Genomic DNA, 19,207 nt, shown 5'->3' with positions numbered 1-19,207 from the left:
TCATCACCTGATGGTCCAGAGATACAATCATCACCTGATGGTTCAGAGATACAATCATCACCTGATGGTTCAGAGATACAATCATCACCTGATGGTTCAGAGATACAATCATCACCTGATGGTTCAGAGATACAATCATCACCTGATGGTCCAGAGATACAATCATCACCTGATGGTTCAGAGATACAATCATCACCTGATGGTTCAGAGATACAATCATCACCTGATGGTTCAGAGATACAATCATCACCTGATGGTTCAGAGATACAATCATCACCTGATGGTCCAGAGATACAATCATCACCTGATGTTTCAGAGATACAATCATCACCTGATGGTTCAGAGTTACAATCATCACCTGATGGTCCAGAGATACAATCATTACCTGATGGTCCAGAGATACAGTCATCACCTGATGGTCCAGAGATACAATCATCACCTGATGGTCCAGAGATACAATCATCACCTGATGGTTCAGAGATACAATCATCACCTGATGGTTCAGAGATACAATCATCACCTGATGGTTCAGAGATACAATCATCACCTGATGGTTCAGAGATACAATCATCACCTGATGGTCCAGAGATACAATCATCACCTGATGGTTCAGAGATACAATCATCACCTGATGGTTCAGAGATACAATCATCACCTGATGGTTCAGAGATACAATCATCACCTGATGGTTCAGAGATACAATCATCACCTGATGGTTCAGAGATACAATCATCACCTGATGGTTCAGAGATACAATCATCACCTGATGGTCCAGAGATACAATCATCACCTGATGGTCCAGAGATACAATCATCACCTGATGGTTCAGAGATACAATCATCACCTGATGGTACAGAGATACAATCATCACCTGATGGTTCAGAGATACAATCATCACCTGATGGTCCAGAGAGACAATCATCACCTGATGGTCCAGAGATCATCACCTGATGGTTCAGAGAGACAATCATCACTGATGGTTCAGAGATACAATCATCACCTGATGAGAGATACAATCATCACCTGATGGTTCAGAGATACAATCATCACCTGATGGTTCAGAGATACAATCATCACCTGATGGTTCAGAGATACAATCATCACCTGATGGTTCAGAGATACAATCATCACCTGATGGTCCAGAGATACAATCATCACCTGATGGTTCAGAGATACAATCATCACCTGATGGTTCAGAGATACAATCATCACCTGATGGTCCAGAGATACAATCATCACCTGATGGTTCAGAGATACAATCATCACCTGATGGTTCAGAGATACAATCATCACCTGATGGTTCAGAGATACAATCATCACCTGATGGTTCAGAGATACAATCATCACCTGATGGTCCAGAGATACAATCATCACCTGATGGTTCAGAGATACAATCATCACCTGATGGTTCAGAGTTACAATCATCACCTGATGGTTACAATCATTACCTGATGGTCCAGAGATACAGTCATCACCTGATGGTCCAGAGATACAATCATCACCTGATGGTTCAGAGATACAATCATCACCTGATGGTTCAGAGATACAATCATCACCTGATGGTTCAGAGAGACAATCATCACCTGATGGTTCAGAGAGACAATCATCACCTGATGGTTCAGAGATACAATCATCACCTGATGGTTCAGAGATACAATCATCACCTGATGGTTCAGAGATACAATCATCACCTGATGGTTCAGAGATACAATCATCACCTGATGGTTCAGAGAGACAATCATCACCTGATGGTTCAGAGAGACAATCATCACCTGATGGTTCAATCATCACCTGCTGAGAGATACAATCATCACCTGATGGTTCAGAGATACAATCATCACCTGATGGTCCAGAGATACAATCATCACCTGATGGTCCAGAGATACAATCATCACCTGATGGTTCAGAGATACAATCATCACCTGATGGTCCAGAGATACAATCATCACCTGATGGTTCAGAGATACAATCATCACCTGATGGTTCAGAGATACAATCATCACCTGATGGTTCAGAGATACAATCATCACCTGATGGTTCAGAGATACAATCATCACCTGATGGTTCAGAGATACAATCATCACCTGATGGTCCAGAGATACAATCATCACCTGATGGTTCAGAGATACAATCATCACGTGATGGTTCAGAGATACAATCATCACCTGATGGTTCAGAGATACAATCATCACCTGATGGTTCAGAGATACAATCATCACCTGATGGTCCAGAGATACAATCATCACCTGATGGTCCAGAGATACAATCATCACCTGATGGTCAGAGATACAATCATCACCTGATGGTTCAGAGATACAATCATCACCTGATGGTTCAGAGATACAATCATCACCTGATGGTCCAGAGATACAATCATCACCTGATGGTCCAGAGATACAATCATCACCTGATGGTTCAGAGATACAATCATCACCTGATGGTCCAGAGATACAATCATCACCTGATGGTTCAGAGATACAATCATCACCTGATGGTTCAGAGATACAATCATCACCTGATGGTTCAGAGATACAATCATCACCTGATGGTTCAGAGATACAATCATCACCTGATGGTTCAGAGATACAATCATCACCTGATGGTCAGAGATACAATCATCACCTGATGGTTCAGAGATACAATCATCACCTGATGGTTCAGAATACAATCATCACCTGATGGTCCAGAGATACAATCATCACCTGATGGTTCAGAGATACAATCATCACCTGATGGTTCAGAGATACAATCATCACCTGATGGTTCAGAGATACAATCATCACCTGATGGTACAGAGATACAATCATCACCTGATGGTTCAGATGCAATCATCACCTGATGTGTCACACATACAATCATCACCTGATGGTTCAGAGATACAATCATCACCTGATGGTTCAGAGATACAATCATCACCTGATGGTTCAGAGATACAATCATCACCTGATGGTCCAGAGAGACAATCATCACCTGATGGTTCAGAGATACAATCATCACCTGATGGTTCAGAGATACAATCATCACCTGATGGTTCAGAGCAATCATCACCTGATGGTTCAGAGATACAATAATCACCTGATGGTCCAGAGATACAATCATCACCTGATGGTTCAGAGATACAATCATCACCTGATGGTTCAGAGATACAATCATCACCTGATGGTTCAGAGATACAATCATCACCTGATGGTTCAGAGATACAATCATCACCTGATGGTTCAGAGATACAATCATCACCTGATGGTTCAGAGATACAATCATCACCTGATGGTCCAGAGATACAATCATCACCTGATGGTTCAGAGATACAATCATCACCTGATGGTTCAGAGATACAATCATCACCTGATGGTTCAGAGATACAATCATCACCTGATGGTCCAGAGAGACAATCATCACCTGATGGTCCAGAGATACAATCATCACCTGATGGTTCAGAGATACAATCATCACCTGATGGTTCAGAGATACAATCATCACCTGATGGTCCAGAGATACAATCATCACCTGATGGTTCAGAGATACAATCATCACCTGATGGTTCAGAGATACAATCATCACCTGATGGTTCAGAGATACAATCATCACCTGATGGTTCAGAGATACAATCATCACCTGATGGTTCAGAAGATACAATCATCACCTGATGGTTCAGAGATACAATCATCACCTGATGGTTCAGAGATACAATCATCACCTGATGGTTCAGAGATACAATCATCACCTGATGGTTCAGAGATACAATCATCACCTGATGGTTCAGAGAGACAATCATCACCTGATGGTCCAGAGATACAATCATCACCTGATGGTTCAGAGATACAATCATCACCTGATGGTTCAGAGATACAATCATCACCTGATGGTTCAGAGATACAATCATCACCTGATGGTTCAGAGATACAATCATCACCTGATGGTTCAGAGATACAATCATCACCTGATGGTTCAGAGAGACAATCATCACCTGATGGTTCAGAGATACAATCATCACCTGATGGTTCAGAGATACAATCATCACCTGATGGTTCAGAGATACAATCATCACCTGATGGTTCAGAGATACAATCATCACCTGATGGTTCAGAGATACAATCATCACCTGATGGTTCAGAGATACAATCATCACCTGATGGTTCAGAGAATACAATCATCACCTGATGGTTCAGAGATACAATCATCACCTGATGGTTCAGAGATACAATCATCACCTGATGGTTCAGAGATACAATCATCACCTGATGGTTCAGAGATACAATCATCACCTGATGGTTCAGAGATACAATCATCACCTGTTGGTTCCAGAGATACAATCATCACCTGATGGTTCAGAGATACAATCATCACCTGATGGTTCAGAGATACAATCATCACCTGATGGTTCAGAGATACAATCATCACCTGATGGTTCAGAGATACAATCATCACCTGATGGTTCAGAGATACAATCATCACCTGATGGTTCAGAGATACAATCATCACCTGATGGTGCATAATTGGCTACCCATCTGGGAGATAAACTCTAAAAACGAAGTCTTCATCCTCCCGTCCCATCTTTCTCTCTCTCTCTCTCTCTCTCTCTCTCTCTCTCTCTTTCTCTATTTTTCAACATTTCTTCTTTATTAAAGAGAGAGAAAGAGCTGTCACTCCCACAAGAGACATTCTTCTCAATATTTTGATGTTTATCGAAAATTATATTCTTTTTTCAGTCATGCATTCCAGCTGTCGGGTGCAGCTTATAGTTTTAATAATTATAATCTGTATCAGAGTTTAAATAGAATTATAAAAGCTGTGGTAGAGCTGACACGAGAAGTATAAACTGTGCTGGAATTTACATTAATTTGTCCAAGTTGTTGTGGGTTTTTATTATGTTGTTGTATAAGTTGTAATACTTTCAAAGTCATCAAACTCGTCAATACGTAACAATAACACTTTTTCTCTCTCATAACTAAACCCCCAAGTGTCCAAGACACTTACTCTCTAAAACGTCACCCTTCCCCTAGACATATTCAAAATCGTCCTCGCTGCTCTCTCTCTCTATCTTTTTATTTTTTACACAGGGTTTGACAAGGTTAATGATTCCTAGCTTTATTGATAAGCTAAGAGCTGTTACCTACATCAGCTCATTTGAAAGCATTTTTATTGTTATGAGACATACAAGTATTTTTATTGTTGTGAAACATACAAGTAAGGAACAGGATGAAGTTAGAGCTCTCTCTCTCTCTCTCTCTCTCTCTCTAGTCTTCCCTCTCCTCATCCTTGTCAGCAGTTTGGTTTAAAGCTCTACAACGCTTTTCTTATCACATACCCCTTGTCTCAGCCCCTCAACCTCAATGATAGGAAAGAGGTACTCCTGGTATGACATATGAGGCCTGGTCTCAGACCGAGCTGCGAGGATGTTGACCCCCAAAACCCCTCTCCAGGTATACTCCAGGTGTACCCACCCCCCTCTTCCTCAACCCACACAAGACATGTTCTACCCGTATGTCAAAACCCTCGATAAGCAGACGAGCTTCAACATTATTATGAGCTATAACTCAACTCTTCCAAGAGGGCCATGAGCTGGAGATTAACAATTTTAAGAGATCCAAGAATTTTAGGCGTATACAGTCAACTGGGAATTCTCAAGTAATAGCCCGTTAATCAATATAGTAATTACTATATTTACACTGGTAGATTAAACGTTACTCTGTGCAAAAATCCTCTAAATCTTCCACTAATGCACTCCATGGTTGAAAGTTTGAAGCCGACCTGAAGAGGCATTTTCTATTTATCACAGGGAAACCAATATTCTAGTTTATTTTAATAAAGTTGGTAAACTGGGGCTTATAATAATGTGAAATATTCTTCGAACAAAATAGAGCAGTGTTGCAAGTTTCAAGCCAATCACAAGAGGCGTCCTCTAGCTATTACCCAGAAACAGGTAATCCCATATGTCTGAACACTGTTAGTAAATTAGCAAATTTGTACGCACGCAGCTCGAACCTAAAATGAACCTTACATTTAATATGATACACAAGTATTAGAAGTTTGAAGCCAATAGGAAGAGGCATTGTCAAGTCGTACGTAAAAAAATATGGATCTTTCTAAGTAAAAATTAGTAAATTAGCACCTACACACTCTGTTAACAATCCCGACGATCTTCACAGTGATAAGCCTGTGATGAAAGTTTGAAACCGATCAGAAGAAGCGTTCTCAAGTTAGGGCAAATAAACCGCTGGGCCCTTTTTTTTCACGTATGAAAGAGACAGATTGACATTTACATTGCCCAATAACAATTAAAAACCTTCCTGAAAGTTTGAAACCGATCAGAATAGGCATTCTCAAATTAGCACACAGAAACCTTAGAGGAGTTTGTATTAAAATCATCAGCCATTACAATATCCCCCTTTTCGGAGGGATACCTAAATTAACTCTACTGGAGAGTATGCCTTAACATTGATTAGAAAAGTGTGTGGTCTGTGGGAAGTATTATCTTAACATGACTTAGTGAATGGTGCTGTGAGAAGTGCTATCTTTAACATGGATTAGTAAACTCTGCGGTGCTGTGTTAAGCACTGCCTACAGTGGAATGATATCCTGGTGTTCCGTCCAACGTCAATATAAACAACGACCCAGCAACTCACACCAAGTGTCTGCCTCCAGTGAGGCTGGACGCTCCCTCTCTCAACCTTATCTCTACCCCCAGCATTACTTTTTTTTTTGAGCGCTGCGCTTTTTCTCTGCTACCTGAGTGAACGGAGATAGTGGGGCCGCTAACAGCACACGGAGGATCAAGCTTTCACTGCTCTCTATGCCGACCCACGCGATTTTAGCGCTCCGCGGCATCCTATATCGACAATAATACTTACAAACTATATTGTGTATTTTTTTTTTTTGCGATTTATCAATAAATTACTTTTAAATTCTGACACCGCTATAATAATATTAATACTAATATTAATATAATAATAATAATAATAATAATAATAATAATATCATTATTATTACTATTGGTGAACAAAATACAATCAGATTTGATCCAAGGAACTTATAGTCCCTCCCTCTCTCTCTCTCTCTCTTTAGATATATATATATATATATATATATATATATATATATATATATATATATATATATATATATATATATATATATATATATATATATATATATATACATATATAAAAACACTGATCTCTGGCTGAAGGAGACTCGAACCTACGAACCTTAGGACAAGGTACGCAGTGCTTTACCAATCTACCCACACTGGACAATACCTTGGCGTGTAGCATCCGCTACACGTTTGATCCAAGGCAGCCAGCTTTCAGGGAGAAGGCTTACAGCTTTTCATCTCATCCCCTGCATGCATCAGCCTTACTAGAGATTTGAACAATGCAAGGAATTCGCGAGAGCATGCGAAATATACACAAACACTGATCTCTGGCTGAAGGAGACTCGAACCTACGAACCTTAGGACAAGGTACGCAGTGCTTTACCAATCTACCCACACTGGACAATACGTTGGCGTGTAGCATCCGCTACACGTTTGATCCAAGGCAGCCAGCTTTCAGGGAGAAGGCTTACAGCTTTTCATCTCATCCCCTGCATGCATCAGCCTTACTAGAGATTTGAACAATGCAAGGAATTCGCGAGAGCATGCGAAATATACACAAACACTGATCTCTGGCTGAAGGAGACTCGAACCTACGAACCTTAGGACAAGGTACGCAGTGCTTTACCAATCTACCCACACTGGACAATACCTTGGCGTGTAGCATCCGCTACACGTTTGATCCAAGGCAGCCAGCTTTCAGGGAGAAGGCTTACAGCTTTTCATCTCATCCCCTGCATGCATCAGCCTTACTAGAGATTTGAACAATGCAAGGAATTCGCGAGAGCATGCGAAATATACACAAACACTGATCTCTGGCTGAAGGAGACTCGAACCTACGAACCTTAGGACAAGGTACGCAGTGCTTTACCAATCTACCCACACTGGACAATACGTTGGCGTGTAGCATCCGCTACACGTTTGATCCAAGGCAGCCAGCTTTCAGGGAGAAGGCTTACAGCTTTTCATCTCATCCCCTGCATGCATCAGCCTTACTAGAGATTTGAACAATGCAAGGAATTCGCGAGAGCATGCGAAATATACACAAACACTGATCTCTGGCTGAAGGAGACTCGAACCTACGAACCTTAGGACAAGGTACCCAGTGCTTTACCAATCTACCCACACTGGACAATACCTTGGCGTGTAGCATGCGCTACACGTTTGATCCAAGGCAGCCAGCTTTCAGGGAGAAGGCTTACAGCTTTTCGTCTCATCCCCTGCATGCATCAGCCTTACTAGAGATTTGAACAATGCAAGGAATTCGCGAGAGCAGGCGAAATATACACAAACACTGATCTAGTAAGGCTGATGCATGCAGGGGATGAGATGAAAAGCTGTAAGCCTTCTCCCTGAAAGCTGGCTGCCTTGGATCAAACGTGTAGCGCATGCTACACGCCAAGGTATTGTCCAGTGTGGGTAGATTGGTAAAGCACTGCGTACCTTGTCCTAAGGTTCGTAGGTTCGAGTCTCCTTCAGCCAGAGATCAGTGTATATATATATATATATATATATATATATATATATATATAAGATCAAAATTGTTTTAATATATTTTAATTTGTACCTCGTGGTCGATGTGTCAAGTTTGATCTTTTTTCCCCTGACGTTTGCAATTTTAACTAAAATGGAAAATGATAACAAATTTACCTTGTAATGTGATAACTTTGTTGATGTGAGATAAAATCTGTGAAGTGACTTAGATTTCTGTGCTGCGTTGGTATATTCAGCAGGTCACAGCTGTGACACGGCTGTGACATAGCTACCAATAACTGTGACACAGCTGCCACTCTAATGGTTACCACTGGAATCTGTTCCCTTGGTTGGTACAGATAATTAAAAAAAATAAGCTGTGGCCATAGATAACATGCTCGTGTCTAGGAGAAGAAGATGATGGCTTACTGAAAGTACCAGATTTATAACACACCATATACTGTTTATAACACTTGATCGGCAAGACGTTTCGCCCACCAGTGGCTTCATCAACTTTCATGAGAGAAAGTTTGTTGGTGGGCGAAACGCCTTCTAAATCACGTGCCATAAACAGCATACTGTGTTATTATCATATCTGTCGATGTATTCTAGTAATGATATGCATGAGTATACCATGACCGAGTCAATAGTGACGAGTATACCCACACAGTTACTAACCTGACTCAACGATGGTTACCTTGACAGAACGAGCGTTGTTCCACAACTACAACGATATCCCTTGTGCTTCACTGAGGGATAGATGAGTCAACGAGCTAAGGAGATGATAAAATAACAGGTATCCCTCAACTGATAGTCTCAAGTGGTTGCCAGAATATGTTTTGTTCGTCCTGAAAAGGTTTTACTTTATACCTTGAGAACACCTTATCCGATCGGCTTCAAATTTTCGACACTGGTGTGCTGTCACAAGGTTTATGTAAACGTTCGTGTGTGCAGTTGATCTCAGTTTTATATATGCAAATCCCGATTTTGGCTTTTGTGTGATATCTTGAAAAAGCCTCCTCTGCTTGGCTTCAGACTTTCAGCATTAGTGTATAATATGTAAGAATCGCGAACAAGCGACACGGGATGCAAAACATCCACAGGGGGAGTTGAATAATAGCTCTAGGTCTTTTGTGTTGCAATCAACACATCAGGAGTTTGCAAAGTTGCAGAAATGAGAAAGAAATGAAGACATTTGACACACACACACACACACGAACACCTGGAACGGAACAAGATTATAAATGAAAACCAGAATGGGTTCATGGAAGGGAAATCCTGTGTCACAAACCTCCTGGAGTTTTATGACAAGGTAACAGAAGTAAGACACGAGAGAGAGGGGTGGGTTGATTACATTTTCCTAGACTGCAGGAAGGCCTTTGACACAGTTCCCCACAAGAGATTAGTGCAGAAACTGGAGGATCAGGCGCATATAACAGGGAGGGCACTGCAATGGATCAGGGAATACCTGACAGGGAGGCAGCAACGAGTCATGGTACGTTAAATCGGATGAGGATGAGGCAGGACTGCAAAGAGACCTGGACAGGCTGGACATGTGGTACAGAAGCTGGCTTCTCGAATTCAATCCTGCCAAATGCAAAGTCATGAAGATTGGGGAGGGGCAACGAAGACCGCAGACAGAGTATAGGCTAGGTGGACAAAGACTACAGACCTCACTCAGGGAGAAAGACCTTGGGGTGACCATAACACCGAGCACGTCACCGGAGGCACACATCAACCAAATAACTGCTGCAGCATACGGGCGCCTGGCAAACCTGAGAATAGCGTTCCGATACCTTAATAAGGAATCGTTCAAGACACTGTACACTGTGTATGTTAGGACCATACTGGAGTATGCAGCACCAGTCTGGAACCCACACCTGGTCAAGCACGTCAAGAAATTAGAGAAAGTACAAAGGTTTGCAACAAGGATAGTCCCAGAGCTCAGGGGAATGTCGTACGAGGAAAGGTTGAGGGAAATCGGACTGACGACACTGGAGGACAGAAGGGTCAGGGGAGACATGATAACGACATACAAGATACTGCGGGGAATAGACAAGGTGGACAGAGAAAGGATGTTCCAGAGAGGGGACACAGAAACAAGGGGTCACAACTGGAAGCTGAAGACTCAGGCGAGTCACAGGGACGTTAGGAAGTATTTCTTCAGTCATAGAGTCATCAGGAAGTGGAACAGCCTAGCAAGTGAAGTAGTGGAGGCAGGAACCATACATAGTTTTAAGAAGAGGTATGACAAAGCTCAGGAAGCAGAGAGGGAGAGGACCTAGTAGCGATCAGTGAAGAGACGGGGCCAGGAGCTGAGTCTCGACCCCTTCAACCACAATTAGGTGAGTACACACACACACACACACACACACACACACACACACACACACACACACACACACACACACACACACACACACATTAGCTAGTGAAACTGAAGAAAGGAAAGCTGCAGTGGAGGAAAGCAAATTGAATGAGGGGATACACAGGGATATGCAGTGGGAGCATGAAAGGGTGAGGTCAGTCTTTGTGTATGGGCTCCAGGAAGTTGAAGGGGAAACATATGAAGCAAGAAAACAAGGGGAAAAAAGCAATTGAAAGCATCATGAAAGCAATAGGAGAAGACGACATGACCCAGTTGGAAAATTTTCGGAGAATAGGGGGTTTTGTAAAAAAAAGAACCCGGCCAGTGAAAGTGACCTTCAAAGCAGAATCGACTCGGAACAGGATCCTGCAGGAGAAAGCAAGATTAAGGGACATGTCAGCATACAGGAAGGTGTATCTTGACCGCGACAGAACACAAGCAGAAAGGAAGAAACAGAGTTGGTACAAAGGCGAAAGGAGGAAAGAGAGGGGATGGAGAAGACACACAGACACAGGAAGATCAAATACAGCCTCCCTCACAACTTCCTATAGAAGCCTCTCAACCAGGTCAACCCCAGTGCAACCAAACACTCTAAACCAAAACACCCATGCCACATCCAATGCCCCCACCCACTGCATTACAAACTCCACTCCCACAGCAACCACCCATAGTTCCTTATCAGGTCTCCCACTTCCATAACCCCAATACATCTCCCAGACCAAAATCTTAGAAAAGAGGTTGAAGGTGTGGTATACAAATGCAGATGGAATAACAAATAAGTATGAGGAGTGGCACGAAAGAATCAAGGAGACATTCCCAGACATAATAGCACTCACAGAAACAAAACTCACCAGAATAATAACGGATTCAATCTTTCCATCCGGATATCAAATCCTCAGGAAAGACAGAGGGAGGAGAGGGGGAGGAGGAGTTGCACTGCTCATTAAAAACCAGTGGGGGTTTGAGAAAATGGAAGGAATGGATGGCAGGGGCGAAAGGGACTACTAGTAGGAACAATCCAGTCTGAGGGACATAAGGTGATAATTGCAGTAATGTACAACCCACCACAGAACTGCAGGAGGCCAAGAGAAGAATACGATGAGAGCAACAGAGCAATGGTCGACACACTAGCCGAGGTGGCCAGGAGAGCACACATGGGGGGAGCAAAGTTACTAGTTATGGGTGATTTCAATCACAAGGAGATTGACTGGGAAAACCTGGAGCCCCATGGGGGTCCCGAAACATGGAGAGCCAAGATGATGGATGTGGTACTGGAAAACCTCATGCATCAACATGTTAGAGACACTACCAGAGAGAGAGGAGAGGATGAACCAGCAAGACTGGACCTTGTATTCACCTTGAGTAGTTCTGACATCGAGAATATCATGTATGAAAGGCCCCTGGGAGCTAGTGATCATGTGGTTCTGTGCTTCGACTACATAGTTGAGCTCCAAGTGGAGAGAGCAGCAGGAATAGGGTGGGAAAACCCAAACTACAAAAGGGGGAACTACTCAGGCTTGAGGAACTTCTTTCAAGACATTCAGTGGGAGAGGGAACTGACAGGAAAACCAGTACAAGAAATGATGGACTATGTGGCAACAAAACGCAAGGAGGCAGAGGAGAGGTTTGTTCCCAAGGGAAACAGAAATAATGGGAAGAACAGAACGAGTCCTTGGTTCACCCAAAGGTGTAGGGAGGCAAAAACTAGGTGTACTAGAGAATGGAAAAGGTACAGAAGACAGAGAACTCAGGAAAATAAAGAGATTAGCCGAAGAGCCAGAAACGAATATGCACAGATAAGAAGGGAGGCTCAGCGGCAATACGAAAACGACATAGCATCGAAAGTCAAGACTGACCCGAAGCTGTTGTACAGCCACATCAGGAGGAAAACAACAGTCAAGGACCAGGTAATCAGACTGAGGAAGGGTGATGGGGAATTCACAAGAAACGACCGGGAGGTATGTCAGGAGCTAAACACAAGATTTAAAGAAGTATTTACAGTGGAAACCAGTAGGACTCCAGGAAAACAGAGCAGGGGGGTGCACCAGCAAGTGCTGGATGAGGTACAAATAACCAAGGAGGAGGTGAAGAAGCTGCTATGCGAACTTGACACCTCAAAGGCGGTGGGACTAGACAACATCTCTCCGTGGGTCCTTAAAGAGGGAGCAGAGATATTGTGTGTGCCATTAACAAAGATCTTCAACACATCATTTGAAACTGGGCAACTCCCTGAGGTATGGAAGCTGGCAAATGTAGTCCCAGTTTTTAAAAAGGGAGACAGACATGAGGCACTAAACTACAGACCTGTATCACTAACGTGTATAGTATGCAAGGTCATGGAGAAGATCATCAGGAGGAGAGTGGTGGAGTACCTGGAAAGAAACAAGAGTATAATTGACAACCAGCATGGTTTCAGGGAGGGAAAATCCTGTGTCACAAACCTATTAGAGTTTTATGACAAGGTGACAGAAGTAAGACAAGAGAGAGAGGGGTGGATCGACTGCATTTTTTTGGACTGCAAGAAGGCCTTCGACACAGTTCCTCACAAGAGGTTACTGCAAAAGCTAGAGGATCAGGCACACATAACAGGAAAGGCACTGCAATGGATAAGAGAGTACCTTACAGGGAGGCAACAACGAGTCATGGTACGTGATGAGGTGTCAAAGTGGGCGCCTGTGACAAGCGGGGTTCCACAGGGGTCAGTCCTAGGACCTGTGCTGTTCTTGGTATATGTGAATGACATAACAGAAGGGATAGACTCAGAAGTGTCCTTGTTTGCGGACGATGTGAAGTTAATGAGAAGAATCAAATCGGATGAGGATCAGGCAGGACTACAAAGAGACCTGGACAGGCTACAAGCCTGGTCCAGCAACTGGCTCCTTGAGTTTAACCCCACCAAATGCAAAGTCATGAAGATTGGGGAAGGGCAAAGAAGACCGCAGACACAATATAGTTTAGATGGCCAAAGTCTGCAAACCTCACTCAAGGAAAAAGATCTGGGGGTGAGTATAACACCGAGCATATCCCCTGAGGCGCACATCAATCGGATAACTGCTGCAGCATACGGGCGCCTGGCAAACCTACGGATAGCGTTCCGATACCTCAGTAAGGAGTCGTTCAAGACTCTGTGTACCATTTACGTCAGGCCCATACTGGAGTATGCAGCACCAGTTTGGAATCCACACCTAGTCAAGCACGTCAAGAAATTAGAGAAAGTGCAAAGGTTTGCAACAAGACTAGTCCCAGAGCTAAGGGGATTGTCCTACGAAGAAAGGTTGAGGGAAATCGGCCTGACGACACTGGAGGCCAGGAGGGTCAGGGAAGACATGATAACGACATACAAAATACTGCATGGAATAGACGAGGTGGACAAAGACGGGATGTTCCAGAGATGGGACACAGACACAAGAGGTAACAATTGGAAGTTGAAGACTCAGATGAATCAAAGGGATGTTAGGAAGTATTTCTTCAGTCACAGAGTAGTCAAGCCGTGGAATAGCCTAGAAAGTGAAGTAGTGGAGGCGGGAACCATACATAGTTTTAAGGCGAGGTATGATAAAGCTCATGGAGCAGGGAGATAGAGGACCTAGTAGCAATCAGTGAAGAGGCGGGTCCAGGAGCTATGACTCGACCCCTGCAACCACAAATAGGTGAGTACAAATAGGTGAGTACACACACACACACACACACACACACACACACACACACACACACACACACACACACATACACACACACACACACGCATATAACAAAATGCAAGGAGGCAGAGGAGAGGTTTGTTCCCAAGGGAAACAGAAATAATGGGAAGAACAGAACGAGTCCTTGGTTCACCCAAAGGTGTAGGGAGGCAAAAACTAGGTGTACTAGAGAATGGAAAAGGTACAGAAGACAGAGAACTCAGGAAAATAAAGAGATTAGCCGAAGAGCCAGAAACGAATATGCACAGATAAGAAGGGAGGCTCAGCGACAATATGAAAATGACATAGAATCGAAAGTCAAGACTGACCCGAAGCTGTTGTACAGCCACATCAGGAGGAAAACAACAGTCAAGGACCAGGTAATCAGACTGAGAAAGGGTGATGGGGAATTCATAAGAAACGACCGAGAGGTATGTCAGGAGCTCAACACGAGATTTAAAGAAGTATTTACAGTGGAAACCAGTAGGACTCCAGGAAATCAGAACAGGGGGGTAAACCAACAAGTGTTGGATGAGGTACAAATAACCAAGGAGGAGGTGAAGAAGCTGCTATGCGAACTTGACACCTCAAAGGCGGTGGGACTAGACAACATCTCTCCGTGGGTCCTTAAAGAGGGAGCAGAGATATTGTGTGTGCCATTAACAAAGATCTTCAACACATCATTTGAAACTGGGCAACTCCCTGAGGTATGGAAGCTGGCAAATGTAGTCCCAGTTTTTAAAAAGGGAGACAGACATGAGGCACTAAACTACAGACCTGTATCACTAACGTGTATAGTATGCAAGGTCATGGAGAAGATCATCAGGAGGAGAGTGGTGGAGCACCTGGAAAGAAACAAGTGTATAATTGACAACCAGCACGGTTTCAGGGAAGGAAAATCCTGTGTCACAAACCTACTAGAGTTTTATGACAAGGTGATAGAAGTAAGACAAGAGAGAGAGGGGCTGGATCGACTGCATTTTTTTGGACTGTAAGAAGGTCTTCGACACAGTTCCTCACAAGAGGTTACTGCAAAAGCTAGAGGAACAGACACACCTAACAGGAAAGGCACTGCAATGGATCAGAGAATACCTGACAAGGAGGCAACAACGAGTCATGGTACGTGACGAGGTGTCAGAGTGGGCGCCTGTGACAAGCGGGGTTCCAAAGGGGTCAGTCCTTGGACCTGTGCTGTTCTTGGTATATGTGAATGACATAGCGGAAGGGATAGACTCAGAAGTGTCCTTGTTTGCGGACGATGTGAAGTTAATGAGAAGAATCAAATCGGATGAGGATCAGGCAGGACTACAAAGAGACCTAGACAGGCTACAAGCCTGGTCCAGCAACTGGCTCCTTGAGTTTAACCCTGCCAAATGCAAAGTCATGAAGATTGGGGAAGGGCAAAGAAGACCGCAGACACAATATAGTTTAGATGGCCAAAGACTGCAAACCTCACTCAAGGAAAAAGATCTGGGGGTGAGTATAACACCGAACATATCTCCTGAGGCGCTCATCAATCAGATAACTGCTGCAGCATACGGGCGCCTGGAAAACCTACGGATAGCGTTCCGATACCTCAGTAAGGATTCGTTCAAGAGTCTGTATAACATTTACGTCAGGCCCATACTGGAGTATGCAGCACCAGTTTGGAATCCACACCTAGTCAAGCACGTCAAGAAATTAGAGAAAGTGCAAAGGTTTGCAACAAGACTAGTCCCAGAGCTACGGGGATTGTCCTACGAAGAAAGGTTGAGGGAAATCGGCCTGACGACACTGGAGGACAGGAGGGTCAGGGGAGACATGATAACGACATATAAAACACTGCGTGGAATAGACAAGGTGGACAAAGACGGGATGTTCCAGAGAAGGGACATAGACACAAGAGGTCATAATTAGAAGTTGAAGACTCAGATGAATCAAAGGGATGCTAGGAAGTATTTCTTCTATCATAGAGTAGTCAGGCCGTGGAATAGCCTAGAAAGTGACGTAGTGGAGGCGGGAACCATACATAGTTTTAAGGCGAGGTATGATAAAGCTCATGGGGCAGGGAGATAGAGGACCTAGTAGCAATCAGCGAAGAGGCGGGGCCAGGAGCTATGAATCGACCTCTGCAACCACAAATAGGTGAGTACAAATAGGTGAGCACACACAGGAGAGGATGAACCAGCAAGACTGGACTTAGTATTCACCTTGAGTAGTGCAGATATTGAGGACATCACATATGAAAGACCCCTTGGGGCCAGCGATCATGTGGTTTTGAGCTTCGAATACACAGTAGAGCTACAAGTGGAGGGGGAAGCAGGAAGGCCAGGACAAATGAAACCAAACTACAAGAAAGGGGACTACACGGGAATGAAGAACTTCCTGAACGAGGTTCAGTGGGACAGAGAACTGGCAGGGAAGTCAGTTAATGAGATGATGGAATATGTAGCAACAATGTGCAAGGAGGCTGAGGAGAGGTTTGTACCCAAGGGAAACAGGAATAATAAAAAAGGCAGGATGAGCCCATGGTTCACCCAAAGGTGCAAGGAGGCAAAAACCAATTGTGCTATTGAATGGAAGAAACACAGAAGGCAAAGGACCCAGGAGAATAAGGAGAGCAGTCGTAGAGCCAGAAACGAATATACACAGATAAGAAGGGATGCCCAACGACAATATGAAAACGACATAGCAGCGAAAGCCAAATCTGACCCGAAGCTGTTATACAGCCACATCAGGAGGAAAACAACAGTCAAGGACAAGGTAATCAGGCTAAGGAAGGAAGGAGGAGAGACAACAAGAAATGACCGTGAAGTATGTGAGGAGACAGAAGGGGCTCCAGAAAGACGGAGAGGTGGGACACACCACCAGGTGCTGGACACAGTACACACAACCGAGGAAGAAGTGAAGAGGCTTCTGAGTGAGCTAGGTACCTCAAAGGGAATGAGGCCAGATAACATCTCTCCATGGGTCCTGAGAGAGAGGGAGCAGAGGCACTATGTGTACCCCTAACAACAATATTAAATACATCTATCGAAACAGGGAGATTGCCTGAGGCATGGAAGACAGCAAATGTAGTCCCAATCTTTAAAAAAGGAGACAGACATGAAGCACTAAACTACAGACGAGTGTCACTGACATGTATAGTATGCAAAGTCATGGAGAAGATTGTCAGGAGAAGAGTGGTGGAACACCTAGAAAGGAATGATCTCATCAACAGCAGCCAACATGGTTTCAGGGACGGGAAATCCTGTGTCACAAACCTACTGGAGTTCTATGACAAGGTGACAGCAGTAAGACAAGAGAGAGAGGGGTGGGTGGATTGCATTTTCTTGGACTGCAAGAAGGCGTTTGACACAGTACCACACAAGAGATTAGTGCAAAAAACTGGAAGACCAAGCAGGGATAACAGGGAAGGCACTACAATGGATCAAGGAATACTTGTCAGGAAGACAGCAGCGAGTATTGGTACGTGGCGAGGTGTCAGAGTGGACACCTGTGACCAGCGGGGTCCCACAGGGGTCAGTCCTAGTACCAGTGCTGTTTCTGGTATTTGTGAACGACATGACGGAAGGAATAAACTCCGAGGTGTCCCTGTTTGCAGATGACGTGAAGTTGATGAGAAGAATTCACTCGAGCGAAGACCAGGCAGAACTACAAAGGGATCTGGACAGGCTGCAGACCTGGTCCAGCAATTGGCTTCTGGAGTTCAATCCCACCAAGTGCAAAGTCATGAAGATTGGGGAAGGGCAAAGAAGACCGCAGACAGAGTACAGTCTAGGGGGGCCAGAGACTACAAACCTCACTCAAGGAAAAAGATCTTGGGGTGAGTATAACACCAGGTATATCTCCTGAAGCGCACATCAACCAAATAACTGCTGCAGCATATGGGCGCCTAGCAAACCTCAGAACAGCATTCCGACATCTTAATAAGGAATCGTTCAGGACCCTGTACACCGTGTACGTTAGGCCCATATTGGAGTATGCGGCACCAGTTTGGAACCCACACCTAGCCAAGCATGTAAAAAAACTAGAGAAAGTGCAAAGGTTTGCAACAAGACTAGTCCCAGAGCTAAGAGGTATGTCCTACGAGGAGAGGTTAAGGGAAATCAACCTGACGACACTAGAGGACAGGAGAGATAGGGGGGACATGATAACGACTTACAAAATACTGAGAGGAATTGACAAGGTGGACAAAGACAGGATGTTCCAGAGACTGGACACAGCAACACGGGGACACAGTTGGAAGCTGAAGACACAGATGAATTACAGGGATGTTAGGAAGTATTTCTTCAGCCACAGAGTAGTGAGGAAGTGGAATAGTTTAGCAAACGATGTAGTGGAGGCAGGATCCATACATAGCTTTAAGCAGAGGTACGATAAAGCTCATGGTTCAGGGACAGTGACCTAGTAGCGACCAGTGAAGAGGCGGGGTCCAGGAGCTTGGACTCGACCCTTGCAACCTCAACTAGGTGAGTACAACTAGGTGAGTACACACACACACACACACACACTCAGGGAAATCGGTATGACGACATTGGAGGACAGGAGGGTCAGAGGAGACATGATAACGACATACAAAACACTGCGTGGAATAGACAAGGTGGACAGAGA

General features: G+C 44.0%; 1 protein-coding gene across 3 annotated transcripts in view; it reads right to left on the bottom strand.

Annotated features, from left to right (window-relative positions):
- The window catches only part of LOC128686356 (succinate-semialdehyde dehydrogenase, mitochondrial-like), a 70,999-nt gene that overhangs the window by 49,251 nt on the left and 2,541 nt on the right, over positions 1–19,207 (bottom strand). Inside the window, exon 1 of one of the 3 annotated variants that reach the window (XM_053773200.2) lies at positions 9,245–9,322. The exons of the other annotated variants lie outside the window; for them this stretch is intronic. The gene's annotated coding sequence lies outside the window, so the exon portion shown is untranslated. Of the gene's footprint in view, positions 1–9,244; positions 9,323–19,207 lie in introns of those variants that run through there. 3 annotated transcript variants of the gene reach the window in all.

This window comes from Cherax quadricarinatus, chromosome 17 (assembly GCF_038502225.1).
Source record: "Cherax quadricarinatus isolate ZL_2023a chromosome 17, ASM3850222v1, whole genome shotgun sequence".
In the NCBI taxonomy this organism is placed as follows: domain Eukaryota; kingdom Metazoa; phylum Arthropoda; class Malacostraca; order Decapoda; family Parastacidae; genus Cherax; species Cherax quadricarinatus.
This window is presented reverse-complemented; position numbering and strand designations above follow the sequence as displayed.